The sequence below is a fragment of the Engystomops pustulosus genome, chromosome 1 (assembly GCF_040894005.1).
Source record: "Engystomops pustulosus chromosome 1, aEngPut4.maternal, whole genome shotgun sequence".
Taxonomy (NCBI): Eukaryota; Metazoa; Chordata; class Amphibia; order Anura; family Leptodactylidae; genus Engystomops; species Engystomops pustulosus.
Window position 1 is genome coordinate 226578226 of NC_092411.1, and position 10187 is coordinate 226588412.

The window sequence follows — 10187 nt, forward strand, 5'->3', positions numbered from 1 at the left end:
CAGAGGAGCAGGTAGGTGGCCCTGCAGTAAAATGGAATAGATTGAGTGCCTGTATGTGGCAGTCCCAAAAATTGTTCAAACCAGAGGAGCAGGTAGGTGGCCCTGCAGTAAAATGGAATAGATTGAGTGCCTGTATGTGGCAGTCCCAAAAATTGTTCAAACCAGAGGAGCAGGTAGGTGGCCCTGCAGTAAAATGGAATAGATTGAGTGCCTGTATGTGGCAGTCCCAAAAATTGTTCAAACCAGAGGAGCAGGTAGGTGGCCCTGCAGTAAAATGGAATAGATTGAGTGCCTGTAAGTGGCAGTCCCAAAAATGTTTCAAACCAGAGGAGCAGGTAGGTGGCCCTGCAGTAAAATGGAATAGATTGAGTGCCTGTATGTGGCAGTCCCAAAAATTGTTCAAACCAGAGGAGCAGGTAGGTGGCCCTGCAGTAAAATGGAATAGATTGAGTGCCTGTATGTGGCAGTCCCAAAAATTGTTCAAACCAGAGGAGCAGGTAGGTGGCCCTGCAGTAAAATGGAATAGATTGAGTGCCTGTATGTGGCAGTCCCAAAAATGTTTCAAACCAGAGGAGCAGGTAGGTGGCCCTGCAGTAAAATGGAATAGATTGAGTGCCTGTATGTGGCAGTCCCAAAAATTGTTCAAACCAGAGGAGCAGGTAGGTGGCCCTGCAGTAAAATGGAATAGATTGAGTGCCTGTATGTGGCAGTCCCAAAAATTGTTCAAACCAGAGGAGCAGGTAGGTGGCCCTGCAGTAAAATGGAATAGATTGAGTGCCTGTATGTGGCAGTCCCAAAAATGTTTCAAACCAGAGGAGCAGGTAGGTGGCCCTGCAGTAAAATGGAATAGATTGAGTGCCTGTATGTGGCAGTCCCAAAAATTGTTCAAACCAGAGGAGCAGGTAGGTGGCCCTGCAGTAAAATGGAATAGATTGAGTGCCTGTATGTGGCAGTCCCAAAAATTGTTCAAACCAGAGGAGCAGGTAGGTGGCCCTGCAGTAAAATGGAATAGATTGAGTGCCTGTATGTGGCAGTCCCAAAAATGTTTCAAACCAGAGGAGCAGGTAGGTGGCCCTGCAGTAAAATGGAATAGATTGAGTGCCTGTATGTGGCACTCACAAAAATTGTTTCAAACAGAGGACCGGGTAGGTGGCCCTCCAGAAAAATTAAATGCATGAAGTACTATAGCAAGAGCCAGTGGGCCCTGTCAAAAAATAGCCAGTTTCCTCTGCTTTACTGTACAAAGAGGAGGAGAAGGAGGAAAATGAGGAGGAGGAGGAGGAGTGGATCAATTATTCAGGTTGAGCTTCCTTCACCTGGTGGAGATTGGAAATTCTGAGAAATCCAGCCTTTATTCATTTTAATAAGCGTCAGCCTGTCAGCGCTGTCAGTCGACAGGCGTGTACGCTTATCGGTGATGATGCCACCAGCTGCACTGAAAACCCGCTCGGACAAGACGCTAGCGGCAGGGCAGGCAAGAACCTCCAAGGCGTAGAGCGCCAGTTCGTGCCACATGTCCAGCTTTGAAACCCAGTAGTTGTAGGGAGCTGTGTGATCATTTAGGACGATGGTATGGTCAGCTACGTACTCCCTCACCATCTTTCTGTAAAGATCAGCCCTACTCTGCCGAGACTGGGGACAGGTGACAGTGTCTTGCTGGGGTGACATAAAGCTGGCAAAAGCCTTGTAAAGCGTACCCTTGCCAGTGCTGGACAAGCTGCCTGCTCGCCTACTCTCCCTCGCTACTTGTCCCGCAGAACTACGCACTCTGCCGCTAGCGCTGTCAGAAGGGAAATACTGTTTCAGCTTGTGCACCAGGGCCTGCTGGTATTCATGCATTCTCACACTCCTTTCCTCTCCAGGGATGAGAGTGGGAAGATTTTGCTTGTACCGTGGGTCCAGGAGAGTGAACACCCAGTAATCGGTGCTGGAATAAATTCTTTGAACGCGAGGGTCACGGGATAGGCAGCCTAGCATGAAATCTGCCATATGCGCCAGAGTACCAACGCGTAAGAATTCACTCCCCTCACTGGCCTGACTGTCCATTTCCTCCTCCTCCAACTCCTCCAACTCCTCTTCTTCTGCCCATACACGCTGAACAGTGAAGGACTCAACAATGGTCCCCTCTTGTGTCTCGCCAACATTCTCCTCCTCTTCCTCCTCATCCTCCTCCACCTCCACCTCCTCCGATATGCGCTGAGAAACAGACCTCAGGGTGCTTTGGCTATCAACAAGGGAATATTCTTCCCCCGTCTCTTGTGACGAGCGCAAAGCTTCCGACTTCATGCTGACCAGAGAGTTTTTCAACAGGCCAAGCAGCGGGATGGTGAGGCTGATGATGGCGGCATCGCCACTGACCATCTGTGTTGACTCCTCAAAGTTACTCAGCACCTGACAGATATCAGACATCCACGTCCACTCCTCATTGTAGACTTGAGGAAGCTGACTGACCTGACTACCAGTTCTGGTGGAAGTTGACATCTGGCAGTCTACAATCGCTCTGCGCTGCTGGTAAACTCTGGATAACATGGTCAGTGTTGAATTCCACCTCGTGGGCACGTCGCACAACAGTCGGTGAGCGGGCAGTTGGAGGCGGCGCTGCGCTGCCCTGAGAGTGGCAGCATCTGGGCTGGACTTCCTGAAATGCGCACAGATGCGGCGCACCTTCGTGAGCAAATCAGACAGATTGGGGTATGTCTTGAGGAAACGCTGCACTATCAGATTTAACACATGGGCCAGGCATGGCACATGTGTCAGTCTGCCGAGTTGCAGAGCCGCCACCAGGTTACGGCCGTTGTCACACACAACCATTCCCGGCTTGAGGTTCAGCGGTGCCAGCCACAGATCAGTCTGCGCCGTGATGCCCTGTAATAGCTCTTGGGCGGTGTGCCTTTTGTCGCCTAGGCTCAGCAGTTTGAGCACCGCCTGCTGTCGCTTAGCGACGGCACTGCTGCTGTGCCTAGAGCTACCGACTGATGGCGCCGTGCCCACGGATGGTAGTTCGGAGGAGGAGGTGGAGGAGGGGTGGGAGGAGGAGGAGGCATAGTAGGCCTGAAACACCTGGACCGAGGTAGGCCCCGCAATCCTCGGCGTCGGCAGTATATGAGCAGCCCCAGGGTCAGACTCGGTCCCAGCCTCCACCAAGTTAACCCAATGTGCCGTCAGCGATATATAGTGGCCCTGCCCGGCAGCACTCGTCCACGTGTCCGTGGTCAGGTGGACCTTGTCAGAAACGGCGTTGGTCAGGGCACGGATGATGTTGTCTGACACGTGCTGGTGCAGGGCTGGGACGGCACATCGGGAAAAGTAGTGGCGGCTGGGGACCGAATACCGAGGGGCGGCCGCCGCCATGAGGTTGCGAAAGGCCTCGGTCTCTACTAGCCTATAGGGCAGCATCTCCAGGCTAAGCAATCTGGAGATGTGCACATTAAGGGCTTGGGCGTGCGGGTGGGTTGCACTATATTTGCGTTTCCGCTCCAGCGTCTGGGGTATGGAGAGCTGAACGCTGGTGGATGCTGTGGAGGATCGTGGAGGCGACGATGGGGTTTTTGTGCCAGGGTCCTGGGCAGGGGGCTGACTATCAGCTGACACAGGGGAAGGAGCAGTGGTGTGCACGGCCGGAGGTGAACGGGCTTGTTGCCACTGAGTGGGGTGCTTAGCATTCATATGCCTGCGCATACTGGTGGTAGTTAAGCTAGTAGTGGTGGAACCCCTGCTGAGCCTGGTTTGGCAAATGTTGCACACCACAGTCCGTCGGTCATCCGGTGTTTCCTTAAAGAACCTCCACACTTCTGAAGATCTAGCCCTCGCCGCAAGAGCCCTCACCACGGGAGCTTCACTAGTTGACAGTGGCGCTGATGCACCAGCTCTGGCCCTGCCTCTCCGTCTGGCCCCACCACTGCCTCTTCCAACCTGTTCAGGTCGAGGACTCTCCTCCGTCTCAGAAGCACTGTGTTCACCCGGCCTCTCAACCCAGCTTGGGTCTGTCACCTCATCATCCTCCGATCCCTCAGTCTGCTCCCCCCTCGGACTTCCTGCCCTGACAACAACTTCCCCACTGTCTGACAACCGTGTCTCCTCATCGTCGGACACCTCTTTACACACTTCCACTACGTCAAGAAGGTCATCATCACCCACAGACTGTGACTGGTGGAAAACCTGGGCATCGGAAAATTGCTCAGCAGCAACCGGACAAGTGGTTTGTGACTGTGGGAAGGGTCCAGAAAACAGTTCCTCAGAGTATGCCGGTTCAAATGCCAAATTTTCCTGGGAGGGGGCAGACTGGGGGGGAGGAGGCTGAGGTGCAGGAGCTGGAGGAGTGGCGATTTCGGTGACATGGGTGGACTGCGTGGAAGACTGACTGGTGGTGGACAAATTGCTCGAAGCATTGTCAGCAATCCACGACATCACCTGTTCGCACTGTTCTGGCCTCAACAGTGCTCTACCACGAGTCCCAGTAACTTCAGACATGAACCTAGGGAGTGTAGCTCTGCGGCGTTCCCCTGCTCCCTCATCAGCAGGTGGTGTCTCACCCCGCCCAGGACCACGGCCTCTGACCCCTGCAGTAGTTGGACGCCCACGTCCCCGCCCTCGTCCTCTACCCCTAGCCCTCGGGTTAAACATTTTTAAAATGAGAGTTATAACTTTATTTTTTTTTTTTTACTTTTTTTTGTTTTTTTTTTTTTTTTTTTTTTTTTTTTTGTGTTTTTTGTTTTTTTTTGAGTTTTTAAAACCAAACAATGCTATCCTATTGCTATGGCTATTTTCTAGCCAAGTATCAAAGGAAGCACACTACTATGCCAGATGAGATGACACTGAGTTATTGCCTAATAGAAATCCAACCCCTACTGAATTTTGCCACTTCGGCCTTTGCTATGGATATGTGCGCCACTAAGCGCAGAACACAGCGGTCGCAAGTCTCACTACAAATTGCTCAGAATTGGCAAGTACATGCACTGCAGAAACTACAGCCACCAGCAGATCAACCAGAAATCAAATATATAGAACGCTACTGTAGGCTTCAAGAAGCTGTTTGTATTCTCCTATGGCTATTTTCTAGCCAAGTATCAAAGGAAGCACACTACTATGCCAGATGAGATGACACTGAGTTATTGCCTAATAGAAATCCAACCCCTACTGAATTTTGCCACTTCGGCCTTTGCTATGGATATGTGCGCCACTAAGCGCAGAACACAGCGGTCGCAAGTCTCACTACAAATTGCTCAGAATTGGCAAGTACATGCACTGCAGAAACTACAGCCACCAGCAGATCAACCAGAAATCAAATATATAGAACGCTACTGTAGGCTTCAAGAAGCTGTTTGTATTCTCCTATGGCTATTTTCTAGCCAAGTATCAAAGGAAGCACACTACTATGCCAGATGAGATGACACTGAGTTATTGCCTAATAGAAATCCAACCCCTACTGAATTTTGCCACTTCGGCCTTTGCTATGGATATGTGCGCCACTAAGCGCAGAACACAGCGGTCGCAAGTCTCACTACAAATTGCTCAGAATTGGCAAGTACATGCACTGCAGAAACTACAGCCACCAGCAGATCAACCAGAAATCAAATATATAGAACGCTACTGTAGGCTTCAAGAAGCTGTTTGTATTCTCCTATGGCTATTTTCTAGCCAAGTATCAAAGGAAGCACACTACTATGCCAGATGAGATGACACTGAGTTATTGCCTAATAGAAATCCAACCCCTACTGAATTTTGCCACTTCGGCCTTTGCTATGGATATGTGCGCCACTAAGCGCAGAACACAGCGGTCGCAAGTCTCACTACAAATTGCTCAGAATTGGCAAGTACATGCACTGCAGAAACTACAGCCACCAGCAGATCAACCAGAAATCAAATATATAGAACGCTACTGTAGGCTTCAAGAAGCTGTTTGTATTCTCCTATGGCTATTTTCTAGCCAAGTATCAAAGGAAGCACACTACTATGCCAGATGAGATGACACTGAGTTATTGCCTAATAGAAATCCAACCCCTACTGAATTTTGCCACTTCGGCCTTTGCTATGGATATGTGCGCCACTAAGCGCAGAACACAGCGGTCGCAAGTCTCACTACAAATTGCTCAGAATTGGCAAGTACATGCACTGCAGAAACTACAGCCACCAGCAGATCAACCAGAAATCAAATATATAGAACGCTACTGTAGGCTTCAAGAAGCTGTTTGTATTCTCCTATGGCTATTTTCTAGCCAAGTATCAAAGGAAGCACACTACTATGCCAGATGAGATGACACTGAGTTATTGCCTAATAGAAATCCAACCCCTACTGAATTTTGCCACTTCGGCCTTTGCTATGGATATGTGCGCCACTAAGCGCAGAACACAGCGGTCGCAAGTCTCACTACAAATTGCTCAGAATTGGCAAGTACATGCACTGCAGAAACTACAGCCACCAGCAGATCAACCAGAAATCAAATATATAGAACGCTACTGTAGGCTTCAAGAAGCTGTTTGTATTCTCCTATGGCTATTTTCTAGCCAAGTATCAAAGGAAGCACAGTACTATGCCAGATGAGATGACACTGAGTTATTGCCTAATAGAAATCCAACCCCTACTGAATTTTGCCACTTCGGCCTTTGCTATGGATATGTGCGCCACTAAGCGCAGAACACAGCGGTCGCAAGTCTCACTACAAATTGCTCAGAATTGGCAAGTACATGCACTGCAGAAACTACAGCCACCAGCAGATCAACCAGAAATCAAATATATAGAACGCTACTGTAGGCTTCAAGAAGCTGTTTGTATTCTCCTATGGCTATTTTCTAGCCAAGTATCAAAGGAAGCACAGTACTATGCCAGATGAGATGACACTGAGTTATTGCCTAATAGAAATCCAACCCCTACTGAATTTTGCCACTTCGGCCTTTGCTATGGATATGTGCGCCACTAAGCGCAGAACACAGCGGTCGCAAGTCTCACTACAAATTGCTCAGAATTGGCAAGTACATGCACTGCAGAAACTACAGCCACCAGCAGATCAACCAGAAATCAAATATATAGAACGCTACTGTAGGCTTCAAGAAGCTGTTTGTATTCTCCTATGGCTATTTTCTAGCCAAGTATCAAAGGAAGCACACTACTATGCCAGATGAGATGACACTGAGTTATTGCCTAATAGAAATCCAACCCCTACTGAATTTTCCCACTTCGGTCTTTGCTATGGATATGTGTGCCACTAAGAGCTAAACACAACGGTAGCAAGTCCCCCTGCTAATTCCTCACAAAATGGTAAAAGATGCAAATTAAAATAAAAAAAGTAGAACGTTATTGTAGCCCTAAGAAGGGCTGTTGGGTTCTTTGAGAATCACTCCTGCCTAACAGTAAGCTAATAGAACACCCTAACGCTTTCCCTGACCAGCAGCAGCTCTCTCCCTAGCGGCATCCAGAGACAGAATGATCCGAGCAGCGCGGCCAGCGGCTAGTCTATCCCAGGGTCACCTGATCTGGCCAGCCAACCACTGCTATCGACGTGTAAGGGTACCACGTCATGCTGGGTGGAGTGCAGAGTCTCCTGGCTTGTGATTGGCTCTGTTTTTGGCCGCCAAAAAGCAAAACGGCGGGAGCTGCCATTTTCTCGAGCGGGCGAAGTATTCGTCCGAGTAACGAGCAGTTTCGAGTACCCTAATGCTCGACCGAGCATCAAGCTCGGACGAGCATGTTCGCTCATCTCTAGTCCATATATATTTGGACAGAGACAACTTTTTTTAATTTTAGTTCTGTACATTGCTACATTGAATTGTGAATTCAGATGCAGGTGAAGACTTTCAGCTTTTATTGGTTTGCACAAAATTAAATTTTGCTCCAGTTAACTGAAAAATGTTGTGCAGGTATAGCATAGGGAATAAGGAAAATGCTACCAGCCCTTTAATCAGTCCATTGATTTTGTCCCTGTGGAGGAGACACAGTACAGAAGATGGCTGTCGGTCTTATGTCCACATCACATGTCCTGCACCTGCCTGGGCAGGTCATATGATCATCACTATGTTTGGCTGTAGTCATGAGACTTGCAGTTGTAAATGGTGGCCATGTTGGTGATAACTCTGACTACAAAATTTTGTGAATCATAAAAGAAAACTATTTAAGCTCCGTCTTGTGATGAATGACATTGAGTTTTATTGTATTCATTTATTTATAGCATTATGGATTTTCATATCAGACATTCATATACCCGGAATACCCCTTTAAAGTGTAACTGTTGATCTATTTTTACCAACTTTTTATGTGTGATACCCCCTTTAAAAACAAATAGAATAATGCCTACTTTGCTGCTCATCCTTTTCTTTCTAAAGTTATGAAATTTTCTGTTCTGAAAGTGTTTGACAATAATCTTTCTCACTAGAGGTGAAGTGGGCGGAGACTAATATCTGTCCGACTATGCAGTCAGTCTGAGGTCAGTTAGCTTGCCCGTGGATCCCATGATGCCTTGTGTTCTCTCTCAAAGTAATTTAGCATTAAATCCATTTAGTTTCCCACAAGTAAATCCACTGCACAGTGCACATACAGGATGTATATAGTGAGCAGCCTGGCAGCTTCCATCACATGGAGCAGCAGGGAACATGTAATAAGTGGAAGAAATTATAAGTAAACCAGTGACATAAAGTATATAGCCTGTGCTGTGTGAGCACTAAGGGTTAATAGCTTATCTACACAGAGCTGATACTGTTGATGACAAGGTGGGGGAAGTGAGTAGCATGAAGAGCAGAGACAGACAGAGAAAGTTCTGTATAATCACAAACTGGGATGGAGGAACTGTTAGGGAACAGGGGAGAACTTGTACCTCACTAATCTGTGAGACATCTGCATTGACACATCCATCTATGCTTCATACACAGATAGAGTTTTGTGACATGATCTCCTCCCCTTTGGGCAGGGAGCAGAAGCTCCTCCTCTCCCTTGAAACATAGTGTAAACAAGCTTCAGTCTCATGGAGAGGAAGTAGCTATTGCAGCGGCCTAAGTACTCTGGCACAGGACCTTGAGTGATGTCACAAGCATGTGACTCAGGTCATCCAATTGCAAACATGCTGTCCAGCCAGTGGCATGATTTTGTTTTGACCCGGCTTGCGCCGTACTAGTAGGAAAGTCGGGAAGGGGTTAAAGCTTTCCCGAAGTTGTAAACAATTATCGTGACACATGTCAGATTCTAAAAATCGAGTCTGGTCATTAAGCTGTAAACAAGCATCGGTGGTAAGGGGTTATTAAAGTCATGCCCGCTGTGTGTTTTTCCTACTCCCTGTTAATTTTGCGTTTGGACGTATGTCAGATATAAGACATGTCCTATTAGCCTAAGGCTGCATTCACACGAACATGTGATGCCTCCAGTCCTGTATGAATCTGTATACATGTAAAGAATTTTGTGTAAATATTTCACTATCCATATAAAATACGGTGGGCTGGGAAATGATGGATGGCTGACAGAATGCACCTCCCACTGGTTCTGGTCTCCCAGGATACTGCATGTATAGAAGGCAACCTGTATTTCTGCAACCTGTATTTTAAACATTCCTATAGACTTCTACGGGTCATATGGAACAGAAGTACATGAGAAATTTATATACAGCTTTACGCTACGGTGATCAATACAGCCATGTAAATGGATGTTTGTATTGCCCACTGAAATTAATGGGGCCTTATGCTACCCGTATATGCATCCGTTTTCATACGTTCGTGTGAATGCAACCTAAGGAAAGCTTGTTTCTCTCTGCATAGAGACCTCCAAAGGCTGCATGTTTTCTTCACAGCGAAATCATCTAAATGCAAATGTATCTAAATTATATGTTTAATCAAAAATGATATAATAAAGGGATTAATAATAATTCTTTATTTATATAGCACACACAGATTATGCAGTGCTGCACAGATTTTGCCAGATCAGTCCCTGTCCCAATGGGGCTCACAATCTAATTAACCTACCAGTATGTTTTGGAGCGTGGGAGGAAAACCACGCAAACAGGGAAAGAACAAACAATTTCTCTGCCGATGTTGACCAGGATGGGACATTACAGTGCTGCAAGGCTGTAATGCTAACCACTGAGTCACCGTGCTGCCCGGAATTGCCCACATTGGCCCATTAAACAGTCTTTGCGTCAACTGTTAAATTACATTTGGTATAATTTTAATACTCTCAGATGAAAAGGTGAAACGTCTGGCCCATTCATAGC